Source organism: Equus asinus, chromosome 10, assembly GCF_041296235.1.
Source record: "Equus asinus isolate D_3611 breed Donkey chromosome 10, EquAss-T2T_v2, whole genome shotgun sequence".
NCBI classification, from domain to species: domain Eukaryota; kingdom Metazoa; phylum Chordata; class Mammalia; order Perissodactyla; family Equidae; genus Equus; species Equus asinus.
In genome coordinates this window covers 21,726,903-21,742,730 of record NC_091799.1, presented here as the reverse complement: position 1 = coordinate 21,742,730, position 15,828 = coordinate 21,726,903, and the positions used below count along the sequence as shown (strand labels likewise).

General features: G+C 42.1%; 1 protein-coding gene across 10 annotated transcripts in view; it reads right to left on the bottom strand.

The window, feature by feature from the left end:
* STRBP (spermatid perinuclear RNA binding protein) overlaps positions 1-15,448 on the bottom strand; it is a 130,461-nt gene extending 115,013 nt beyond the window's left edge. For 8 of the 10 annotated variants that reach the window (XR_011506240.1, XR_011506241.1, XM_070518793.1 and 5 more), the window contains exon 1: positions 15,310-15,448. The gene's annotated coding sequence lies outside the window, so the exon portion shown is untranslated. The remainder of the gene's footprint in view (positions 1-15,309) is intronic. The other 2 variants (XM_070518796.1, XM_070518797.1) reach the window with 1 other exon arrangement.
* Positions 15,449-15,828: the final 380 nt, after the last annotated feature.

The window sequence follows — 15,828 nt, the reverse complement described above, 5'->3', positions numbered from 1 at the left end:
TAAAGAATAATCACTTAGCTATATGATCTGTTTTAAGTAACCAAGAAAAACTGTACCAAGATGATAGACAGCACTTACTGAGCCCACAGCATATGCCAGGCACTATGTTTTACTTACATTATCTCATAATCCTCACGACCCTGCAAGCAAAGTATAACAGAGCTGAAAAGAGACTCAGATGTAGTTGCCAAAGGTCACAGTTAATAAATGGTGGAATCAGGACTCAGAATCGGGACTGTGTGACTCCAAAGTCCAGTGTTCTCTCCACTCTACCAGTTTACCTTCATGACACTAGACTGGAAATCAGACCTGTTGCTCACTCTGTGTCCTCAAGCAAGTCATAACTTCCCTCGGACAGTTTTCTCAACTACAGGATAAGAGGGTTAGTCCAGCTGATCTCCAAAGTAGCCTCCACAGCTAATATTCTTGGGTTACGATTCATCACAACTTCAACCCTACAATTTTAGAGTAAAAGGCTTTTTGTATGCTTTTCTGAACAGAACAAGAGAAGCAAAACAAGTCATGGGGAAGTAATGAGTAAAATTAACAGACTAGGATACAGATTTTCATGCTTTAATATTAACAATCATGATAAAACATACTATAACCACTAAGCAGTCATTGTGTACTTCTTTCATTCCAGGCAGCTAGAGCTTCCTTCTTGGACATAAGCTTGGGCATTCAGCCAGCAGACATCTCTGAAGGTGGTAAGAACCTGTTAGCATGCAACTCTGGAACACCTAACTGAAGGACTGACATGGGGAGCAAGTGCCTCATCATTAGCTTGTATAGGAAGCATCATCTATTCTTTGAGGTATATTATACAGTAATCGATGGAGATATCTGCCAAGCATTTCAGATAAAAGAAGGGCAAGCTGCAGGAAACAATGAAAACTGACACATGACACTTCAACACAAAAAAACAAAAAAATCCACAAAGAAATGTATTGATTGCAGGATAGTAGACATAAGATGAGGTTTTACTGTATTTGCATTGTGAATATTTGTCTAGGCTACCAAAATTTAAACTTCTTCTACAGCAGCTACAATCTGAACACAAGTGAGTATGTGCCAGACACTGAGCTGAGCCCTTTAGAGACATCACCCTCTAATCCCACTCTGCAGAGTTGTGAGGTATTATATTCATTTTAAAAGGTAAAAGAAGGTCTTACAGATCATAAGAGGCAGAGAAAGGACCTGAAAACAAATCTGAACAACTCCAAAGACTGTAATCTTTACGAGACATCTTTGCTGGTTCCAGAGGGAGTAACACCTCATCCCTAGGTCAAAACAGAAAAATAATGTGCAATATTTAAGCCAAGTTACAAGGGTATTTTTAAAAACTTTCAAATAAAAGTTTTTAAAAGCTTGAAATCCATTTATGGAAATATCTGTTTAGATATTCGCAAAAGTCACAAGGTCACTGTCAAAAATCTATACTTCTTTGGATAACTATCAATACACAAACTCAGGATATTTGAGATGGCTGCTGTTGCTATAGCTTATATTCTTGTTATGCTCACATAACCTAAAAAAATCTCTTTTGTCCAAAGAAGCCAGGAAGCTATCTTTTAGATGATACCATCCTTTTTACCCAAAACCGAGCATACTGAAGCAAATTACTCCAGTGCCTATTACTCAGGAGAAGAGAATTCATGTCATTCAAAACACTGTAGAAAAATGACAAGGTTTACAAGGTGACTTGCTAGCCACTTTCAGAGGAATGACTGAAAATTCGCGTACTAAAAGTTCTTTCAAACTTTAAAAAAGCTAAAATGAGGGTTTTTTAATGGGGTAAAAGTGTAATTACAAAATCCTTCAACACACACAATTTGAGTTATTCTTCATTGGAAGTGAACCACCACTTTTTAAAAATATCTTAAAATGACGAATCAAGCAAGTTCCAATATTGTTAACACTAAACATTAACTACTCAAGCAAATCGATTTATGATTTTTAAATCAAATTAAATACCGATTCATCAAAAGTAAATGGGAAAAGAATTTCTAAAAACAAATATCAGAAGCTACATTGCAATTTCTTCTAATTGTTTATAATAATGTCCATTAACGAATTCTAAAGGTTCCAAAGGTTATTTTCTATTTTGCTTTTCCCCTATGGAATATGGATCACAACTGGTCAGGAGAAAGTGCCTACTACTGGAGACACTACCAGGACCAACAAACTCAACTCCGCTTCCCTTACATACGGTCCTGGTAAAACAGTACTGAGTCTCCCATATAAGAAGATACCTTCCATTTGCTGCTTTTTGCCTGTCTACTCCCAGATTTAGTGAAGAGAATACTCAACTTTTGGAACCAAATAGACATGGATCCAAATCCCAGGTCCACAACTTACCAGCTAAGTGATTCTGGAGTTACTGAACAAGCCTTAGTTTTCTTATCTGAAATAAAGCAACCATTCTGAAAGGCCAGTGTGAAGATTAGAGATAATATGCATAATGCATGTCTGCTGTTAGTAGTGCTAATCATTATGTGCCTGACACTTTCTTTTTTAATCCTGCCATTGTTTCTAAGTGTAATACATCCAGTAATAAATAACATAGAAAAGATTCTCTTTATTTCTCACTGACAAATCAGAAACGAGTAGCAAAGCACTAGGGGTGACCTCTAATACAAACCTGCTATCATTGACCTTGTCATAGTAAATATTTTTAATTGTTTAAAGATTTTTATTTTAATTGCTTAAAAAATTTTCAAACTGTTTAACAGGTCAGGGGTTTTACTTTGGAGTTATAGAAATGTTTTGGAACTAGCTGGATGGTGGTTGCTGAACATCGTAAACATACTAAATGCCACTGAATTGTTTAGTTTAAAATAGTTAATCTAATAAAAATAATTTTCAGAGGGAACGTGGAAAAAAATACCCTAATTGTTCCTATTGAACATCATTAGGTGCCAGGAATGTGACCAGTTTAAGTTTACTCAAAGTTCTCTGGTCCACATTTCTAAAGAAGCAGCCTGACTTGGTGGAAGGAACCCAAGGCTGGAGGTCAAGAAATCCACCTCTCACCCCAACTCTGCCACTAGTTAGGTGTGTGATTTTGGACAAGTCCCCTAACCACTCTAGATATATCTTGAGTTCTACATCTGTCAAAGAACAAAGCAGGGCTAAAAGAATCTCACAGGTTGCTCACAAGATTAAGGTTTTATACTTAAATTCTTGGCAAACCAATTATGCGAAATAAAATTACCTAGATAAAAAAATTCTTCCAAACTACAATATATGCTAACTCTGACAAACTAAAAGCCAGTACAGCTCCAGTGAGCTGAAAAATATGTTACCCTAAACAGGAAAACTTTCTCATTTCAGGGCAATTGGGTCCTCTTCACTCCTATTTACTGGAAAACAAAAGCAGACCCTATCATGACAGTGCCAAAATCATATTCACTGACATTATGATCTAAGCACAAAGGAAAAGACTTAAATCAGAGATGACTAATGCGATGAGCAGAAAGTCACTATTCTAAACCAGCTGGTGAACTGCAAGTTTTTAAACTAATAAACTCAGTGATGTCTTTTTATTCAACTATTAAGAAATGCATTAAGTATAAAAATATAAATCTCATACATCATTAGCGAGCCTATAAATAAAAATGATATACATTAATCAACATTATTTTGCAAATAATTCTTTTTCCTTTAAATAGCCTTTGTGTTAAAAACTCTTCCTGCTACAAGTCTCTGAAAAGGATACAAATCTAAAAGAACCTTATTCTGTTCTTAAATGTGCCTGGAATAGAAGCTAAATCCTCTGATAGCTCCTGGTATTTTGTTAAGTGTAGGTTGTTAAAGAAATGTTTTGGCAACTAACACCTTAACTACCATTAATTAGGGTAGAAGGCTTGTCTTCCTCCAATGTGCCTCTAAGTTCTAAGGGAAAAAAGAAGGGTATGGCATGATCATGCAAATCCTTTACTCATAAGGTCATCTCAACGCAGGGATCAAGGTGACTAGTTGGGAACTCTCATCTGTTGTTTTCAAAGGAGTAAGACATACAGCTTAGATACCCATGGCCGGCCAACGAAGCAGCAGTAAAGGAAGGCTCAAAGGATAACACTTAAGATGCATCAAGCTGCTAGGAACACATGAAGTACTTTACAACCTACAACAACTTATCTAACAAACTTAGTGAAAGAAGTGGAGCCACTTACAAATCAAAAGAAAAGTCTGGATGCCTTAACAGAAGTTTCCCAAATCAACTACTTAGATTCAGACTTCAGTAATATATTCAGCAATTAAGTCTTACTTCTCTTTCTGGCCATTAAGTTGTATTGAAATGAAGGCATAAAGCCACGGATGCACAGCCTTTCTAAAAAGATTCCTGATTTTCTTTTATCAGAACAATTATCACCTGGATGTCGCCACTACACCTGCAAACTCAACAGCAGAACTCAACTTGCCTCCTGATCCCACTTCTCCTGGGTTCTCCATTTCTCTTCCCAGCACCCAAGCCCACCATCAACTAGGCTTGAGACCTTGTAGATTTGTCATTCAGCTCTCACACCCAGTTACCAAGTTTCATCCTTTCCAAGGTATCCTTTCTATACCTATTTCCATGACCTTTGTCACTTTTTTCCTCAAACTTTTACAACAGCATCTTAATCAGTGTATGCATTTCAGCCTCTCTTTTCACATAGAAGTTGTCAAATTCATTAGGATAGCCCCAACAATGTCAGCCCTCCACTCTTGCTCAAAAACCTTTCACTGAAGCCTCACTCTCGACAGAACAAAGTTTGAATTCCTCATTCTTGCATTCAAGGCCTTCTATCAGTAACTTTAACATTCCCCTCCAAACTCACACTCTACCAATTCCTTTCATATTCCCTTATCTTCAAGTGAACCACTTGTTCTTTCCCATAGAAATCTTGAGCATTCTTATTTTGCTAACACCGTTCCCTCCATATACAATTCTCTTCTCCACTTTCTCCTAATCTAATCCTACCTGTTTTCTGTGGTTTAGCACAGATATCACCTACCACATCCTCTCTGAAGTCTCTTCCTTGTTCTCCTTAGCTAGAAATAATCTCTTGCTCTTCTGAATTCCCAGACCATTTTATCTCTTAAGTACTTATCTTTTTTAAAATGTATATATATCATACCATCACCTCCCCTAACAGACTGTAAGCTCCTAAAGGTCAAGGTCTATGTATACTTCATCTCTGTATCTCCAATGCAACTAGCACAGTACATAATAAGGACTCAAAATTATGGTGAATAGGGGGACGGCCTGGTGGCATAGTGGTTAAGTTTACCTGCTCTGCTTCAGCAGCCTGGGGTTCGCAGGTTCGGATCCCAGGCACAGACCTACACACCGTTCACTAAGCCATGCTGTAGCAGCGTCCCCACATACAAAATAGAAGAAGACCGGCATGGCTATTAGCTCAGCGATAATCTTCCTCAAGCAAAAAGAGGAAGACTGGCAACAGAAGTTAACTCAGGGCCAATCTTCCTCACGAAAAAAAAATCACAATGAATAAACTAATAATAAAACCTATTAGCACTCCTAAGAAAGGACACTCATGAAAAAGAAAAACAAAAATACATCATTAAGACTTCAAGAGGCATAGCATTTCATAGGTAAAACTGAAATTCCAACTAAAACACTACAACTATAGTATTCTTTACCAAGTAACAGACTACAACTAATATAAGAATAATTCATTCAACAAATACTCAAGTGTCTACTTAGTGCCAGGCACAGGTCTAGGTCCTTAGAATCTACAGAATACAAAACCAATATCAATCTTCACCTTCAAGGAGAGAAAGGGAAAAGGCAATAAGAAAATAAATAAGCAAAACATTTACAAGTTAAGTGTTTAAGTGGTATAGAGAAAAAGAGCGTGGGAAAGGCAGGGTAGGGAGGGCCAGATACAGAGGAGCTGCCATTTTAATAGGGTGGTAAGGGAAGGAAAAGGGAGATGTTCACAAAGACCTGAAGATGGGGCATATATCTCCAAGCACATATCTGAGAAACAGCATTCTAGGCAGAGCAAATAGCAAACGCAAAGGTCCAGAGACAGAAATATGCTTGGCATGTTAAAGGAACAGCAAAAAAGCCATTGTGGCCAGAATGGAGTAAGCAAAAAGAAAAGTAAGAGGAGATGAGGTCAGAGAAGAAAGAAGAAGGGATCTGATCACATTAAGGCCTTGATAGGACTTGGCCTTTTACTCTGAGCAAGACAGGGAATCACCAGAGGGTTCTGACGAGAAGGAGACAAAAATCTGACTTACCTTTTTAAAAGGATCATTCTTGCTATGGTATTGAGTAAATACTATAAGGGAGCAAGAGCAAAAAAGGGCTACTGCAATAATTCAGAAGAGGTGATGCACACTTAAATCAGCAGAGGTGATGAAAAGCTGTCAGAGTCTGGACACATTCTGACGACAGAACTGGCAAGACTTCCTGATGGGTCAGATGTGGTGCGTGAGAGAAAGAAAGCCAAGGACGACTCCAAGTTTTGGCCTGAGCAACTGGAAAGGCGGAAGAAGTTGCTACTTACTAAGATGTGGAAGACTACAAGACGAGCAAAGGGAAGCGGGGGCAGAGTAAACATCAGGAGGAGTTTGGTTTGGGACAAGCTCAGCTTGAGATGCCAATAAAATAGATAAGTAGAAGTGACAAAGTAGGCAGTAGGATATACAAGCTGAGAGTTCCAGAGATAAAAATTTGGGAGTCATCAGAACATACACGGTATTTAAAGCCATGAGATTGGATGAGATCACCAAGGGAATGAATAAAGAGCAGAGATTCCAGTGTTAAGTAGGAGTACTGAGGAAGAACCAACAAAGGAGACTGAAAAGAAACCAAGGAGATAGGAGGAGAATCGGCAGAGTGTGGTGTCCTAGACACCAGAGCAGAAAGCATTTCAAGGAAGAAGGCATTCACTGTACCAAATGCTGCTAACAAATCAAGTAAGAATTAAAGTTGATGGTTTTGACAAGAGCAGTTTCAGTAGAGTGACAGGGTGGAAAGTCTCATTAGAGTAGATTCAGGAGAATAGAAGATGAGTAGAAACAACTTTTTCATGTAGCTAGAAAAGACAGTGTGGTCAAGAAATAGTTGTTTAAAATATATATATATGTGGGGGCTGGCCCCGGGGCCGAGTGGTTGGGTTGGCACACTCCACTTTGGCGGCCCGGGGTTTCACCGGTTTGGATCCTGGGCGTGGACATGGCACCACTCATAGGGCCATGCTGGGGAAGCATCCCACATAGCTCAATCAGGGACACTCACAACTAAAATGTATGGCTATGTACTGGGGGGCTTTGGGGAGAAGAAAAGAAAAAAAAAAAGATCAGCAGCGGTTGTTAGCTCGGGTGCCAATCTTATATATATATATATATATATATATATACACACATATATACGAAATAACAGCATGTGTATGCTGACTGGAATGAGCCAGTAGACAGGAGAATAATGATGTTGCAGAATGGTGGGGAGAATGGATACGATTTCAACTGTTACAGAATTTCACTAGAAGAGTTAAATTGCCCAATAAAGAGAAGTGTCACTAAGTTAGCAGGCAATAATTCCAGAGTACTGTTACTCTTTGTGATGCTCAACAAGGGAGACAGGTAACTCATAATTCTAATTCACATGCCATAGAAGGCTCAGAAGAGAGGCTGCACCATTTACTGAGAACCTTCATGTTAGGCATTTTATACGTTATTTCATTTAAGCTCAAAATAACTTCATGAGGTATTACCTTTATGTTACAGATAAGGAACCAGAAGCTCAGAGAGAGCAAGTAATTTGATTAATGCACAAAGCTGGTGAGTGGTAGAGCTATGTTTCAATACCAGCTCCATTTGAGTATTAGATAAGGAATTATTGTTAATTTAGGGGGTTAAAATAGTTTTGTGGTTACTTTTTTTTAGGTTCTTATGTTAGAAATACATACTGAAGTATTTATGGATGAAAGTCTATGATGTATAAGGTTTGTTGTAAATACTCCAGCAAAAACAACAACAAAGGAATAGTGAGTGAGGAAGAGATGAAACAAGAGCAGCAAAAAGCTGGTAATTGCTGAAGCTGGTTGATGGGTACATGAAAATTCACTGTACTGTTCTCTTTTATGTACATTTGAAAATGCCATGATAAAAAATAAAAATCCAGGTCTTTCTGAGTCAAATTTTCTCATTACTTCAAAGCCTGCCCTTAATTTCTGCTCAATCCTCCCTTCAAAAAAATGTTATGTGCTTCAGCGCTTACAAACAATTTTCTTATCTTCTTGAATACTCACTCTAACTCTGTAAATTAGGGGTTTCATCCCAACTGTATACACGAGGAGAGAGATCTACAACTAGTAAATAGCAAGATCAGACCTCCAAGCCAAGTTTTCTAGTGTCAAAAACATTCTTCTACTACCCAATACAGCAATAAAGCTTGCACATGGGGTCATCTTTGGGCGTACCTATAAGGAAAGTCCACCCAAGTGCTAGCCCATTTCCTCAGATTCATAACTACCGCATAATCCCAGGACCCTGAGTTTCCCAGGAAGGACAAGCATTATTCCAGGCAGTCCTTGAAAAGACTTGTACTCAAGGGCTTAAAGAGGCAGGTTTCAAATCTGCCCAGCCATCAACCTTCCTTGCCAAATTCAGGGACTAACAGGAATTTGATATACAACCTCTGAAAGGGTGTTCTGAAAGCCTGCCAATCTCTGCTCTAGAGGCAACTCTTCGGGCCTCCATTTCTCTAAATGTTAACACTCTGCTGTTCACCTACATTACACAGCTATCATAGGGACTAACATCCAGGTATGTGAACCTTGAGCTCTAGAAATAAAGGACACTACTGAACAATAATACTGACCAATTTCAAAAGCCAATTTTGTACAATTCCACAACATTTACCACAAAGCTGACATAACAGAAAGTATCACAGTTAATACTTATTTTTAAGATACCAGCCTTTTTAAAAGCTTCATCACTAATATGTTTGACATCTGTTCTTCCATGCTAAACTTTGACATTATAAGTTTACTTACAGCTTACTTCAAAAACAACTGAAAATAAGCATACCTAGGGCTCCAGATGTTTATTCTCTGCAGCTGCTAAACTACAATATCAAAACTGTAACAACTTTCCCCTCTAGCTCACTAGCTTTGCTAACTAAAACCAAGTTGTCCAGAGCTACTTAAGTCAAGAAATACACAGTATCCAATACTTCATTGGGTTAAAATGTGGGTTGTCTAAGCTGTACAAAAGCCTAATCATTGCATGATTACATGCACTGTTTAAGGAGTTTCAGATTTACCTGGAATCATAAACATCATAAGAATGAATTACTTCCATCTTAATTTCTAGAAACAAACCACTTCTTTATCAGGTCACTACGGAGCTGTCTTAAAATTTACTGATTTTCAGTTAGGCTAACTGAACATAGGTAGGCAAAGTTACAGACTCCATTTTCACATTAAGGGCCAATCTACGTTACTTACCAACAATATTACTGAGTCCTTCTAAGAAATCTTAGGTCCAGCACAAAAGACGCCTTTGAGCCTAAAGTCAACACATGTTTGCTGAATTAAACTGGCAAAACAGGTGAGCATATTAAAAAAATAAATCTAGACAGAGTCTTTCAGGACAAATACTATTTGCTTTATGTCAACACTATTAATATGGTTAAAGTCAATTCATAAACAAAATGCTGACCTGCCCAATAGGATATCGTGAAAAGCCCTGGCACCTGAAAAACTGCAAAGAACAGGAAATTCTGCAGGTGCAGTAAGAAACTACATCTTATCCATGACCTAGAAACGCCTCAGAATTTATTGCACAACCTGCTGCAGAATTCTCACTTTTCAAATGGAAATGAACCATGGAGTCACACAATGCAAAGCTGTGATTTTATTATTGATATAATCAACTGTACCCTTTAGTTGTGCTAAAGTTAAAAAGCAGATGTTCTACGTAGTGTTAGTTATGTCAGAAGTTAAGAAAATTTGAGTATCAAATAACTAAAATTTAGGACTGCTTCATTCACTCAGCAACACACATATGGAACGTCCTTTGTGAAACAGACATCATACTTCTCAAAAACGATGCACTTAAAGGTCCCTTAGGACAAGAAATAACTCAAGCTGGGCATGAAAGTAACAAATCAGGTAATTTGGTCACCTCACTAATCAATGCAAGACCTATAAGTTAAAGATTTGCATATCTTTCAAGGCTCAAACCATTTAAATATTTATATCAACATTAATCTGGCATCATTATTTTATTTCTTTCTGTTTTAATCAACATATAAATTTAACTTACATCTCTCAATAAACAGTTTTCTAAAATTAGACTGGATTATGAAGCCTCTCATAATTACCTGTCAGAAACAGTGTTTCTACAGTTGAACAAATTTTTAAAAACAACCAATTTTCCAATAAAAGGATCTATGCAAAACAAATGAAAACAGAAGAGCAGTAAGATGGGTAACGGTGTCCAAACATGTTATATAAGAGAGTAAACTATGAAGGGTAGATCAGCTAGCACAGAAAAATTACTATCAGGGCTGAGGATTACCAAGCCCAAGCAAATTAATGTCTAATAAAGCAACATACTATTTATACTTTTGTAATGTCAATCATGACCAGCATCTGGAGACTTTTTACAACCAATAAACCAAACACAACATTAAAAAGCATTTAAAAGTCATTCCTCCTAAAATAGAGCATAACCTGTCAATGGGCTTAGAAATGTCAAATGGATGGTTATTTGATAAAACTTAAAAAATGAAAAACTACTCAATAAATCTGAAAAAGGAGGCTTAATGTCACTAGAAGGCATAACTCTGTTTTTCCATTCACGTCACTCAATGATTTTCTACAAATACATAGGAAAATATTATATTTATTATTCCTGAGTTAAGAACTGAATTCACTCAGCGAGAGAAGTAATGTCTCTGGAAATTGATGCTCAGAAACAATCTTGGGCTATAGCTAGAACTCACAATGTTTCTCACAAGCTTCTGTTCAGACTCAAGTATTCAAATCAGCACCAACACACAGCTGCAGAAATGAGCCAGGAAATATAAGTAGACAGTAGAGCAAAGAATGAACAAACTTTAATTTGCAGACATCTCTGAAATTCACAGAAGTTTCATCTTTATCCAAGTTTCTCACTACAAATTAACCCAACTAATGCCAAATTCTGAAGTATTAATTATTATTTGACCAGGCTAAAAGGAAAAAAAGAACTAAAGAAATAACATCTCTTCTCCATACTGACATAGTTCTAATCTTTCCGAAAGACTAAAACTTGTTTTATATAAACCATCTCAATTCTCATGGGAGGGAGATAAAGAGTCAGGTTTCTGGAGGAGAAACAAGCACAAAGGGATTAAGTATCTTGTCCAGCAAGTCACCAGTGAAAATAAAACCAGAGCCAATTATTTAGCCTACAAAATCTAAATAACCTGCTTTCCTTCATTCATAAACTTAACATAATATTTTAAAGTGCCTACAAATTATCCCAAACCATAGAACTTCATGGAACAATACACATAATCAGAACACTATGCCAAAATTGAGTATTCTGAACAAGAAAATACTGCTTGCCCCAAGTCAATAAAAGGCACTAACACAATGGACTTAAAAAATACAAGGAGGAAACAATAGCCATCTTGGAGAAAATTTTCAAAGGTCACTCTATTCATCTTATATCCTACTGCTCTAATTCTCTGCCAGGAGGCAAAGGGGTCACACATGCTCCTTATATTTGATACACATGTCAAATCTCAAAATACTGCTAAGAGTTTCAATCGAAAGCATATTATACTTTAAAAACCTTTCCCTCCAAAAGTAAAATCTTATAGCAATGCCTTCAGAGCATTACTTTGCTGCCTTCGTGATACACTTCAAATTTGAATTTTAAAAATGATTAGCTTCCAGGGCCGGCCCCATGGCGTAGTGGTTAAGTTCAGTGCATTTCACTTCAGTGGCCTGGGTTCACAGGTTCCAATCCTGGGCACAGACCTACACCACTCATCAGCCATGCTATGGCAGTGACCAACATATAAAGTAGAGGAAGACTGGCACAGATGTTAGCTCAGGGCTAATCTTCCTCAGCCAAAAAAAAAGATTAGCTTCCAGTTTATTTTTTAAATATTTATATCTACAGATTCAGATTATTTGAAATGTAGTGTCCTGCTCAGTCCTCATTAAGGTTTAGGCAAGATTCCCACTTTCACTCAAACTTAATATTTGAACTTAAAATGGCTGCATTAAGATACTTCCTAAATCGACAAAAGAAGAAAACCAGTCCACCCAGAAAGCTTCCCAGTGTACCAAAACGGACTTTTTATTTGAAATCATACTAGGTACCACATTACACACTACATGAAACCCAGAAAGTGATAATTGAAGTTATTTCTGCAACATGAGGAATAAATTTTTTGCAAAATCTAACAAGACTGAATTTTCAACTGTCAAAAGGGAAATCGTCTTCCAAGATTCTAGAAAACCGTGCTTACTGAGGCAGTCTCTAAGCAGTTTCCTTAATCCTTCCAAATTCCAAAGAATCTAACACAAGCCACAGAACACTGAATGAGACCTGCACTGAAAGGCCTGTGCTCAAACCCCTAAAGGTTATTTCCGACGTATTTGGCAAGCTGTTGGCAATATGTCCACAGAACCCCAGAAGTCTTTCCTCAGTAAAGCTAACACTACACTCCCCAACTCAAATCAAAATACCAGAAAATCCAAAAGCCTCCAACTAAATGTTACTTGAACTATATGGGGGGAAAAGCCGACAACCCAGGATCAGTTATTTGCACCTTGAAAGAGAGTTAAACAGTCGAAGAGCTCCATTCCTGCCACTTTTAGGAGCTGGATGTACATTACCTCTGTGTGCCTCTAGCATGGTACTCAGATATTACATCACTCAATGCCTGAAAACTGCCCCATTACCCAGAAAGCACCAGGGTATGTGAGACACTGCACCAAGGTATCCCTTCCTCCCGCTTTGATACTCAGCCCTCAAATGCTGCTGACGCTGGGCCCTGCTCTCTTGCAGTATCTTCACAAAGACATCTGCCGTGCAGGAGCTGCAATCCTATTTCGATTCACTCTTGGTGCACTCCTTATAACCCCATGTGGTTCTTCTATCTGCCCGTGCATCAGGCCGATGTGCTAGGACGATACCCTACCACACACCTCCTCCAAACTTGGAGTATGTACTCAGCTCTCCCCATCCCATCCCCATTCCCTGGGTTCTGGACTAAAATCAGCCTTCGTGATCTCTCTGATCCTAGAAGCAAGTATTTGCAGATGTGGTAGAGGGCTTAGTGTCCTTCATTTTCCATTAACAACATTCCAGGATCCACACATATCCCCCTACACACTCTCGGGTTTCCCTAAGTCCAGAATTCAATCCCTCCTTTAGCTTTTTTCCCAATTTCTGCACTCTGCCCTTCCTTATACCTTCAGAAACCTAAAAATTTCGGCCCCTTTAATCCCTCAAAACTCAAAGTTTTCCAATCTCTCCCCTGTTCCTCCCACACTCTTTTTAAGCAACCTATTTTCCTAATTCTGTCCCACCTGAACCATTTCCTGCCCTAAACCTGGGCATCTTACTTGCCCCACCACCACCACCACCCCAATCCAGTACACAACCTATCCCTTGCCAGATACAGACATGCCCACACACATCGCTGCCTCGCCCCTCCCTTACCCTATTATAGGTAGTAAGCATTCTTCTACACCCTCTTCCAAAAATATCCTATCTTCCCCACTCCCTTCCCTCTGTTCCCTGTCTACTCTATTCTCTCTACTAGGTGAAATCTAACACCCCAAACCTGTGCTTTCCTCCCTCCACATATTGTACTCTAGACCTGGATACCTTCCCTTCCAACCTATCCTCTACTGCCTCCCTGTACTGATTCTCCTCCACACATGCATCACCTCCCCCCCATCTTCCCTCCACACTTCCTGCCCCAGAAACGTTTCCTTCCATCTGACCCCACACCGCACCTGCCACTCCAAGAGCATTTCCCTCACCCCCTACACCTTTGGCCCTCCACACTCCACTCCACCTGTCCCCTCCAATGTCCCCCCAACCCCAAAGTTCCCTGTCTTGCTACACCCCCACTTTCCTATACTTCCCGCAAGAACACCCTCCATTTCACTCACTTCTCTTCCTATCAGCTAAATGCCCTGCAGTCCTCCTGCCCAGACATCTTCTCCATCATCCTACCCCTCTGTCCCCACTTCTCTCTCAAACCCCTCAAACTCAAGCCATGCTCCAATCACCTTCCCCCTTTCCCCCTGCACTCCTCTCCCCTGAGCACCCCCACCAGACAGACACCTGCCTCCTCCCCTCACATGTTCCGTCTGTCCAGCCTCCTGTCTGCTCTACACCACTCCTTGCCAGACACCGTCCTCACGCCCCTCACAGGTCTCCTGAAGCCTCTGGGCCTACTCTCACCCACACCTCCCGCATGAGCACCCTCCATTTCCCTCTCCATCACTGAGAGACCCCTAGACACCCTCCTTCCCTCTCTCCCTTTTCACGCTCACCCTGCCACGTCTCCCCCTACCCGGACACCCTTGCTCCCCATCTCCCGTCACATCTGGCCAGCGGCCTTCCCAACAGCTGCCCCTACTCCCTGCCCCTCACAGCAGCCCCGACCGGGACATCAGCTTCTTCCATTGCCCCCTCGAGTCCCCAGTCTTCTCCTTCCATTCCCATCACACTCGGCCCTGCCCTCCCCAAAACCTCCCTCACCCCCATATACTGCCCCCCCACGCGCCTGAATGTCCTCCATCCCTCTCGCACTCGCCTTGGCCCCCGTGGGCCCCCCAAACCTACCCGAAGGCCCTCACCTTCCACTGGGCCGGATCCCTCCACCCTTCATTCTCCCCCAGATCTGCCCACGCCCTCCGCCTGCCCCGCGAAGGCTCTCCCCCAGCCCCTGTCCCCAGTGTCCTCCAACACCTGCCCCGAGCCCTCCATCCTACCCAGACCCCGGGCGCTCGGTCCCCCCACACTGCCCACGCCCTCCCCTCGCCTGGGGCCGGGACCCGTCCCCCACGAAGGTGAGGAAGGCTGCCCGCTGCCCTTGCCCGAAGCGGCCCGGGCACCGCCGCCGCCGCGGCGGCCACAATGCCGGAGCCACGGGGGCCGGGATTGCTCCTGCTCTCCGCCCCAGCCCCCGCGGCCGCCGCCGCCGCCGCTGCTAAGGACGCACAACAAACAATGCGGGGCCCGGGCCGGCTCCGCCAACCGCCTCAACCGCCGCCGCCCGGGACGGCCCGCCGCGCAGGCGCCTGCCCCGCCGCCGCAGCCTACCCGCGCCGCCGCGCTCTGCCCGCGCCCGGTGCCCGCTCCCGCTCCGCCGCCGCCGCCACCTCGTCCGCCCGCGTCTCCGGCTCCTCAGCCCAGCGGCGGCGGCTGCGGCGGCTGCTGCCCTGGTGGCGCTCGCGGCTCCGGTCTCCGCTTCGGCGGCGGCGGCGGCGGGCACGTGACGCCGCCGAGAGCGCCCATTGGCCGGGCCGGGGGGCGGGCCCCGCGGCTGCTGGGGAACGGAAAGCCCGCCCCCTCGCTCGCCGCGCGCCCCCTCCACGCGCGCTCTGCCGCACCTGAGACAGCCAGCCAGCGCCCGCCGCCGCCGGGCCGCGCCGTCGCCTGCGCCAACTGCGCACCTGGGAGCGCGCAGGGACCACACGCTGGCGGCGGCCGCATGCACCTGCGAGCGGACGCTTACGTAAACTGCGTCCCCGCCCTCCTCCCGGCGCCCGGCCCCCGCCCGCTGCAGCACCTGAGCCCCGCAGCGCTAGCGGCGTAACCGCTGCGGAACGAGGACGAGCT